Source organism: Mustela lutreola, chromosome 13 (assembly GCF_030435805.1).
Source record: "Mustela lutreola isolate mMusLut2 chromosome 13, mMusLut2.pri, whole genome shotgun sequence".
NCBI classification, from domain to species: Eukaryota; Metazoa; Chordata; class Mammalia; order Carnivora; family Mustelidae; genus Mustela; species Mustela lutreola.
This window is the reverse complement of record NC_081302.1, coordinates 4,068,250-4,078,919: the sequence shown is the minus strand read 5'-3', so window position 1 is coordinate 4,078,919 and position 10,670 is coordinate 4,068,250.

Sequence of the window (10,670 nt, the reverse complement as noted above, 5' to 3'; positions counted from 1 at the left end):
AGATAGGGTTCTTCCAAGTGCGCAGACTCGAGTGATTAAGCAGGCTCAGCCACGTTGAATAGAGGAGTGAGGTGCCTTCCTCTGCCCTCTGGCACATCTAAAACCTCCACCATTGGGTCACTCTAGTGTTGTTTGATAATGTTTTTGAGATAGGATCAGCTTTGTGGTCGGCAGCTCAGATAGCAGGATCTCCCCGGAAATGGGGAGACACAAGGTTAATAGGATCCATGCCTGCAGAGCATCATGATGCCTGGGCCGGTCGGCTTCTTATCCTTGTCGGTACAAAGGCAATGTCTCCTGTCATTCCACAGGAGAATGGTCGCATATCTTGAAGCCCACTGGTTTTGCCAATTAAAAGTCATTTTTAAGAAGATCTTATTTATTTATTTGACAGAGAGAGCGAGCACAAGTAGATAGAGCAGCAGGCAGAGAGAGAGGGGGAAGCAGGCTCCCTGCTGAGTGGAGAGCCCGATGTGGGGCTCAATCCCAGGACCTTGGGATCATGACCTGAGCCGAAGGCAGATGCTTGACCGACTGAGCCACCCCGGTGCCCACGTATCTCACAATCTTCATGTTTCTTATAAAACATAAGATGTAACACAGACAAGGACACTCTATATAATAACTAACCCATCTTAATTCATTAAGTCTGTTTAACCAGTGTGGATCACAATTGGAATACTGAAGTATAATAAATCACCAGTTGGGTTACTGAAGTATAATAAGTTACTGGAAATCTAAGGCATGCTGATAAGGTTCTGATCTATAACTTTCCATAAATAGACAACTGTGCATTTAGATAAACCAGCCTAAGTTCTTGATGCTATAGATAGGGCCGTATGAAGCACGCATGGCCTGCATAGTACAGACTGCTGATCGCTTTCTTTTTGGGAATGGAGCATCTGCGTACATCGGTCATTGTGCTAGATTTCAGTTCTGTAAAGGCAAGCAAAACAGGCAGCTCCTGCCTTCATGGGGTTCAGGGAGGTAAACAGTTAGCAGATCAGTAAATAAATATACGCACACGCGGTACAAACGTCCGGTAAGTGTTGTGATTGGAAAGCATAGTTTTCCCCGAAAAAGAATTGTCTCCCTTCCTCTTGGAAGCAGGGAACATTACGTGTCCTTGTTTCTCTTTCTTTCTTCTTCTCTTTTTTAAGAATATGTTTTTCAGTAATCTGGACGCCCCAGCGTGGGGCTCAAACCCACAACTGCAGGTTCAAGAGTCACACGCTCTGTGGACTGAGCCAGCCACGTGCTCCCTTGTTTACCTAAATCAGATTGACCTGCATCAGCCTCCCTGACCTGTAAAAATTGTCCATAGTTCTTGACTAATCATGGAAATAGAAGTCAAAACGACAGTGATCTATCACCGCACATCCATTAGCATGGCCGCCACCAAGGAATAGAGTGGCAAGTGTTGGCAGGCTGTGGAGACGCTGGAACCACTTTGGCCTGTTGGTGGGAATGCAGACTGGGGCAGCCACGGTGGGGAACAGGATGGAGGGTCCTCAAAAGACTAAAAATAGAACTACCTCTGATTCAGCAATTCTGCTTCTGTGTATCTCTCCATAAGGACTGAAAACAGGACCTCCAGGAAGTATTTGCACAAGAACATTCTAGCAGTATTATCCACAATAGCTCAAATGTGGAAGCCATCCAAGCCGATCATCCTCCCTCCCCGATGGGTGAGTGGATAAACAAAATGTGGTATTGCGTTGGCCAGGGTTCCCCAGAGACACAGAAACAATGGGATATGCATATGTATGCACATATTCTAGTACAAATACGAAAGCCGAGAACCCGGAGAGCTGCTGCTCTAAGTTCCCATCTGAAAGGTAGCCGGCTCCAGACCCCAGAGAGCCCATGTTCCAGTTCCAGTTTGAAGGCAGGAAAAGACCTGTTTCCCAGTTCAGCAGGGAGGCAGGAGGAGTTCCCTTTTCTTTGAGGGAAGGTCACCCTCTGTTTTATTCGGGCCATCAAGGGAGTGGGTAAGGGCCACCTACATTAGTCACAGACATACATACGGTGGAATATTATCCAGCTTTGAAAAGGAAGGAAACCCCGATACAAGCTGACATGGATGAACCTTGAGGACATCATGCTCCGTGAAGTGAGCCAGTTACAGGAAGACAGATACCATATGATTCCACTGATCTGAGGATCTAGAGTGTCCGCACCATAAAGACCGATAGTAGAATGATGGTTATCAGGGGTTGGGGGCAGGGTGCTTGTTAGTTTAATGAAAAGAGAGGTTCAGTTGTGCATGTTGAAACAGTGCTGGCCACAGATGGTGGTGATGGTTGCCCACCAGTGAGAGATGGTAAATTTTATGTTGTATGTTTTTCATCACCATAAAAAAAAAAAAAGAAATCTAGGGCCAGAGGCGGCCTTACAGGCAAAGGACAGTCCTGGGAATGAAAACACGTTTCTCCATAGTGAGTACAGTGGAGTGGACCACACATGTTGCCACCTTCTGGAGCCTGAGATGATGTAGAAATCCTCTTTGTGCTGCAAAATCCATGACATGCGGAGCTTTCCCAAAGTGAAGAAGGTTTCCTTGTCTGAGTGAGGGTGAAGATTATAAATTCAAAAGTCAGCTATGTTAAAGAGAAATTCAAGAGTACCTGTATAAAGGGTAAGATGGTAAATTTTATGTTCTTTGCATATTAATGCAATTTTATAACCTAGAGTTAATGATTGAACATCAGTGTTCTGAAATGGTGAAGGAGTTTTTAAAAACTTTTATTTATTAAGTAATCTCTACCCCCAATGGGGGGCTCGAACTCACCACCTCAAGATCGAGTCACCTACTTTACTGGCTGGTCCTGCCAGGTGCCCTGAAATGGGAAAAGATTTTGACAGTCACCTGCAGATACGGTTTGTACTTTATTCCATGTCAGTTGTCATCCTTGGTTAATTATCCTGAGTCCTGCTGGTGGATAAGCGACAATGAGAATTTCACCAGAACTTTGCACGGCATCATGATTGCCTGTCCTGAGCGTGGAAATACCAACATGGGTCTGGATTGTGTTTAATTTTTGAAACGATTAAAGCCCATTATTCAGTTTAAAATATGTAAACAGCTGAAGCCGTGAGATAACAGATTATGCTTTTGGTTAAAATTCTGGAAATCACCCTCCTTTTTTTTTTTTTTACTCTAGTGGTAGAACAAAGAGACCTATTTTTAAGAGGAACAGAGAAAAAAAGTCAGCCCATTTTAAATGCAGAAAATTCAGAAGTAACCAACAATAAGATGATTTTTTACTAACGTCTTAGATGAGTTTTATGATTGCCCACAATTATGTAATACAGCTTTTACAAATCTTCTTATAAATATGTTGGACACTCAGACTTGGTAATAAGATGGTTTGAGAAATGAAGAGTCTTTAGCTTTGCATTTTGAGGATCAAGAAAACACAAGAAAAGAAGTTGCCAATGGCCAATAAAGGGTTCAACATAACGAGAGCTAATTTTCCTTGAGACCCGGTCTGTCTGTCCTTCTGTACTGTTTCCTCCTCCCATGGGTAAGTTCTCAGCCGCAGAATTGTTGAGTCGAAGTGAGAATGTGTTTTCAGTGTTACTAGGTAATTCCAGAGTGGTTTCTAAAACAATTTATTTTGCACTTTTGAAAGAGTTCTTTTCCCACGTTCTAACTAACAATACCTAATTAACAACTAACCCTCAGTGCTTGTTACCTTCATTAACTTTCACTTCCTGGGTTATTTTGACTTATTTTATTCCTTTCCCGATTTCTGCGGAATACTCTTGTGTTTGGGTGATAGCTTTGTGTGCAGTGCTCCTTTCTCATTAGTGATCCATGCCGTGCTCGTTTCATATAACTCGTTTCCCTTCTCGGTGCTCTCCAGGTAGCTTCTAACTTCAGTTTTGCACATCTCGTTGATTCAGATTTTATCTGTGATTGTAGTTTTTATCATTTCCTTTTTCATTTTTTAAAGACTCTTTTTTTTCTTTAACATATTATTTATATACTTGAGGGGGGTTGGGGAGAGAGAGTGTGAGAACACAGAGGAGAGGGAGAAGCCAGTATCCTGCGGAGCAAGGAGCCCGATGTGGGGCTCCATCCCAGGACCCCGGGATCATGACCTGAGCTGAAGGCAGATGCTTAACAGACTGAACCACCCAGCTGACCCTATATTTTTAACATTTTCAAGTAATAACTCTTTGATCAGCTTTTTTTAATGATTTCAATTTTTATTACACCAAGAGCAGTGAATGTGGTATTTCAGTTATCTATTGCTAAGCGACAAACCACCCTAATTCAGTGGCATATAAAGATGATGGTTTATTACTTTTGTGACTCCACGGCTTTCTGGCAGATGCATCTGCTGGTCCCACCTTAACTCATCATCATGGCTGGTGAATTTGGACTTCTAGGCTCAAGCTAGCCTCCCTCACACATTTGACACTAATGCTGGCTCTTGGCTGGGGCACTTGGGTGCTTCTCCATCCCCCAGTGGACACACGGACTCTCACACTGGGACACTGGGGTGTTTCTCCATGTGTGCGCCCATCCCCCAGTGGACACACTGGGTCTGTGACACTGGGGTGTTTCTCCATGTGTGCGCCCATCCCCCAGTGGACACACTGGGTCTGTGACACTGGGGTGTTTCTCCATGTGTGCGCCCATCCCCCAGTGGACACACTGGGTCTGTGACACTGGGGTGCTTCCCCATGTGTCTTCCCATCTCCCTGTGGATGCCCTGGCTTTCTTACGTGGTAATCTCAGGAGAGCAGCCCAAGAGAGGGTGAACTAGAACTGGGTTGCATCTACCGTAGTCTCCTGATCACAAATCAACTCACAAGGTCAGCTCAGATTCAGGGGGTGAGGAAATAGAGAAACTTTTGGGTAGGAAGAGCTGCGGCGTCTCACAGCAAATGGACTTTCACCAGAGAGTTTATTCTCACTCTTCCAAAACCACACATCACAACAGTTTATAGAAAATGCTACCTTTTTGAGAGTTGTTAATGTTGAGTAAGTTTTGTGTTTCTTGTATGTTTTGAAAAAAAATCTCTTTTTCATAGATATAGTCATTACCTTCCTCTTTTGATTATGTTTCCACTAATTTTATATATATATGTATATATATATATAATGTTAAAAAATACAGTGTTAAATATTATAGCATCAGTTCTCATGAACCTAAACCATCGAGAAACCACTGGAAATAGACAAGTAAAACACTGATGGTAGGAGACTTTAATCCATCTTAATTAGCCTGTAACAGATTATATAAACAAAGGATATTGTGAACTTTAATAAAAGTATGTGTGTCATAGTCACACAAATGAAAATATTAATCTAAAAAGAAGCTTTCATTAATTTTTATTGATAGAAATAGGAGGAGAAAATAACCATAATGCAGTATGGTAAGTGAGAAATTAGTAACGAAAATGAAAAACAAATGCCTGGAAATTAAGACAATTTAGCAAATATCTCTTAAATGATTTTTGAGTCCAAGTAGAAATCCAAACCAAATGGTGAAATTTTCTTGAAAATATTAACAATAAAAACATATCAAATATGATTGAATTTTGCTAAGCAATGCTCTTAGGAAACTTAATAGCCTGTTTGTTTATATCAAATAACAAAGGAAATGAATGATTTAAGCATTCAGCTGAAGAAGTTGGAACAACAAAACAAACTTAAGAAAAGTAGAAGGAAGCAGATCCCAAAGATAACAAGTAAAACCATCTGTTGATTACTTAGATAACAGTAACCAAATACCTTTTAGCTGTCTTTTCACAAAATAAAGGGAGAAGTCATAAATAAACAGTTTTTAAAAAATAGTAAAAGACCACCACAGGTACAAAATAAGTTGAAAACCAGATAGAAACTATTTTGTATAAATCCATTGTAGTTTGAAATTATTTAAAATAGATGACCTCACACAGCAGAATTTAACCTCCAGAAAGCAGGAGTTTTCAAACTTTCTTTTAAAGTTTCTCTTTCCTTTTTTCTATCTTCTCTTTCTTTCCTTCTCATCCCTGGCACCTAGAACATTAATGACGGACCAAATGGTAGTTCAGCCACCATGCTCTCCCTGGTTTATTTTTTCATTTTTCTTGTACAGAATATATATATAGAGAGATATATATATCTCTCTATATATATACTCCCATTTCCCCTTATCAGTACTGCAAAAACTTGTTCATCAAACCCTCTTACTATCTTTCTGGCATCTGTAGTCTCTCTAGAAATGTCCCATTTGTCATTTTTGTTAATGATAATTTGTACTTTCTTTTTTTTTTTTTTTTTTGGTCTTCCTAAAATTTACTCATTTTTTTGTTTTGAATAACCAGATTCCTTTATCCTCTCTATTGTGTCGTTACTTGCTATCTGTTTCATTATTTTTTTTTAAGATTTTATGTATTTATTTGCGAGAGAGAGAGATTGAGAGCACAAGCAGGAGGGAGGAGCAGAGGGAGAAGCAGGCTCCCCACAGAACAGGGAGCCCGATGTGGGGCTCCATCCCAGGACCCTGGGATCTGACTTGAACCAAGGCAGATGCTTAACCAACTGAGCCACCCAGCTGCCCCTATTTTGTTCATATTTTATCTTCTTTTTATCTCCTATCTTTAAGCTTAATTTGGTGTTACTTTTTTAATTTTTCAGGACTTTGTGAATTGTATGCTTAGCTCATTATTTGCCTTTCTGCTTTGCTACAGTGCTCAGATCACATAGATCTTCCACCTTTTAGTAAAATACACAATCGAAGCTGTCACGTCCCCGGTAAGAAGAGATTGAAGTGCACCCCCGGGGTTTGGCATATTTCCCGCGGGGCCCATATACTTTGTGCAGGGATTTCATCAGGTTTCCTTGGGTGTGTTTTCCTCGGAGCTACCACTTGGTACCCACTTTCAAACTAGTTTTAGGTCTTTGTTGGATTAAGGCAGTTTTTTCTCCCCCCTTTGTGTTTTCAAATCACTGTGTCTTTAATCACCACTTTCCGTCCCGTCTTTTGTGCTCTGTGTTCCGAGGCGTGATGTCCCCTCAGGCTTGTAGGCCAGAAGTCAGAGCTTTGAAGTGACCATCCGTGCCCTGGGTTCATCTCTTAAACTCTTTAACTGGAAAATTATTTGGAGTCTTTCTCAGTTCATAAACAAATTATCTGCAACTGAATCTTCTATCAATTTAAAAAATTCGTGTCGTCTGCCCCCACCTTTGTGCCTATGCAGGGAGATGTCTGTGTTCTTTCTTTCTGGGACCACTCGCCTTTCCTGAACATGTCCTTGGCATCCTTTAAAGGCATGACGTGGCTGCAGTCTCTTCGGCCCTGCTAGTGGGAAGCCAGTCGGCTCTGTGCCCGCAGAGCAAAGGCAGTCTGCCCCTGAGGCCCGAGGGCAGGCGCCCCTTTCCGCCCATCTGGTTCCATTCTCCCAGCCCTGGGCCAAGAGGACTAAGTCTCTCCCCGTCTGGTTCCTTCGTACGTGCTGGGGGTCCAGGAAACGTGGCCTGCTCCTGTGGCACTGATGACAGCGCCCCGCTCCCCCTTCTAGCACCGAGCCACTGAGCCTCCCGTCTCACATTCGGACTGGAAGCTGCCCCTTGACGGAAAACCTCACACCGTCTTTCCGTCCCAGACCAGTTCGAGCGCTGCACATCCCTCCTGTCCAGCTGCCTCTGGGCCTCCGAAAGACAGGTCACTGGGGAGCCGGTCGGAAGGACAGTGGGATGGATTCACACTGCGTTTCCCCAAGAGTGCCCTGGGGTCCCCTTGGTGTGCCTGAGGTGCTTCCCTCCCTGCACAGAGACCTACAGTCCTGATTTCCTATTTTCCCTTCAGGAAGAGGTGACTGAATGTTTTCTGGTTCCACAGATAAGACAATCTGTTCCCTACCTTTCCAGAAGCTAACTACCAGTTGTAAAGTTGTTGTTTTCTTAAGTTTCCTAACACTACGAAATACCTGAAGTTATCGAAAAATAACTAAGTAAAACTGGGAAGAAGACTCTTACTGAGCGCATCCAATTTTTTTTTTCTTTCCAGCTGCAGATGCTGGCCTTTTCTGTTTATATTGTAGTTTTTAAAAATGGGGACATGTGGAAAAAATTCTGAAAGAACATTCAAAACTGTTCTGTACAAAAAGTCTTTAATTGCGGGACTATAAATATCCTCCAGCTAGCAGAATTAGTTAGGCCGCTTCTGGGTGGCTTAGCACCTAATCATGTAGCAAGTTGGCTTAAAGAAGAAGGCAAATGTGTTACTTAGTATAAGAAGTCCAAATGTGGAGCAGGAAGGTTGATTACTTCAGCACTCAGTAGTGGGGTTAAGAGACCCGGTGTCTTCCATGACCTTGCTCTCCTACCCTCAGCCTGTCAGCCCGGGTATCCCAGCAACTGGCAGATGGCTGCCACCATTCTCCGTTGTCCCGTGAGGTCATGTGACAGAGCGAGTATTTCTTGTGTTTCTCTTTAAAGATGATGAACTCTTTCCCATCTGCTTGTTAGAAACCTCACGAGTCCGTCCACACTTAGCTACCAAAGGCAGAGCCACATTTCTGTGATTAGGATTGAAACATGCGATTGGTCAGAGTCTCACAAAGACCGACGTCTAAACAAAATCAGCTTCTTCCCTACAACCCAGCAATTGCACTTCTAGGTATTTATCCAAGCGATACAAAAATGTTGATTCAAAGGGGCACATGCACCCCAATGTTTAGAACAGCACTATCAACAATAGCCAAATTATGCAGTAACCTCTTTGACATCAGCCATAGCAACTTCTTGCAAGACACATCTCTAAAGACAAGGGGAACAAAAGCAAAAATGAGCTATTGGGACTTCATCAAGATCTAAAGCTTCTGCACAGCAAGGGAAACAGTCAACAAAACTAAAAAGCAACCCACGGGATGGGAGGAGATGCTTGCAAATGACATATCAGTTAAAGGGCTGGTATCTAGGACCTATAAAGAATTTATCAAACTCAACAGCCAAAAAACAAATAATCCAGTCAAGAAATGGGCAGAAGACATGAACAGACACTTCTCCAAAGAAGACATACAAATGGCTAAAAGACATGTGAAAAAATGTTCATCATTAGCCATCAGGGAGATTCAAATCAAAACCAAAATGAGATACCACCTTACCCTAGTTAGAATGGCCAAAATTAACAGGAAGTAAACAACATGTGTTGGAGAGGATGTGGAGAAAGGGGAACCCTCTTACACTGTTGGTGGGAATGCAAGTTTGTGCAGCTACTTTGGAAAACAGTGTGGAGATTCCTGAAGAAATTAAAAATAGAGCTTCCCTATGACCCTGCAATTGCACTACTGGGTATTTACCCCAAAGATACAGATGTCGTGAAAAGAAGGGCCATCTTTACCCCAATGTTTATAGCAGCAATAGCCACGGTCACCCAACTGTGGAAAGAACCAAGATGCCCTTCAACGGACTAATGGATAAGGAAGATGTGGTCCATACACACTATGGAATATTACACAGGCATCAGAAAGGATGAATACCTAACTTTTGTAGCAACATGGACGGGACTGGAGGAGATTATGCTGAGTGAAATCAGTCAAGCAGAGAGAGTCAATTATTATATGGTTTCACTCACTTGTGGAGCGTAAGGAATAACAAGGAGGGCATTAGGGGAAGGAAAGGAAAAGTGAATTGGGGGAAATCAGAAGGGGATAAGAAACGTGAGAGACTGTGGACTCTGAGAAACAAACTGAGTGTTTTGGAGGGGAGGGGGGAGGAGGGATGGGTGTGCCGGGTGGTGGGTATTGAGGAGAGCACGGATTGCACGGAGCACTGGGCGCGGTGCATAAACAATGAGTCTGGAACACTGAAAAAATAAAATAAAATTAAGATGTTAAAAATAAACAAGCAAACAAATAAATGAAATAAAATAAATGAAGTAGTGCAGAATTTAGAAAGAAATCAGGTTCAAGATGTTGGGCAGGAGACAGTCTATTAAGGTCGTGAAGCCCCCTTGGGCATGCAGACGTGTCTGACCTCAGTGTCCACCTCCATCCTTTTGCTTCTAACATCTACTCAGCAAAATTTCAAGTAAGTTATTTTAAATGTTTGAAAGCTCTGCCTTATTAATTTTTCGAGGCAGAGAGTAGTGTTTCTAGCGTGGGTGGCATCACGCTGTCATTTCTCCCAGTGTTTCTGAGATGGGTTGAATCATGCCAGGTTTTTTAGTCAAGTGTCCAAGGGTGTCTGTGTGTTGTCTGTGTCTGTGTCTGTGACATGGACAGAGTCATTCGTGGGTGTGGAGTAGCAGATGATGCACTGACTGCCCGTATCCGTCTTAATACTAATTAGAATTTTATTCGTGTTGGTATTATAAAGGTCAAGAAGAGCAGACTAAGCTGCACGGGCCTTGGAAATGGTGTCGGAGCTGACAGAAGTGTCATGAAAGCTCCCCCTTAAGCACGGTTCCTTCAGAGCATTACATCCGGAAGCAGTCCCACGACAAACTAAGACATACTTGCAAATGAAAATGAATACTTAACAAACGTGCCTATGTTTCCCAGCAGTGAGGCTAATTAAGTTCCAGTAAATGCACGTGCTCCTATTTTTAATAAAACTATTGAGTATTAGGGATCAGTATGACCGACATTAATTTTTGTATATGGATCTACCATGACTTTACAGTTAAGTTACCAAGTGATTAGCACTAAGCCTTACAAATCCATTT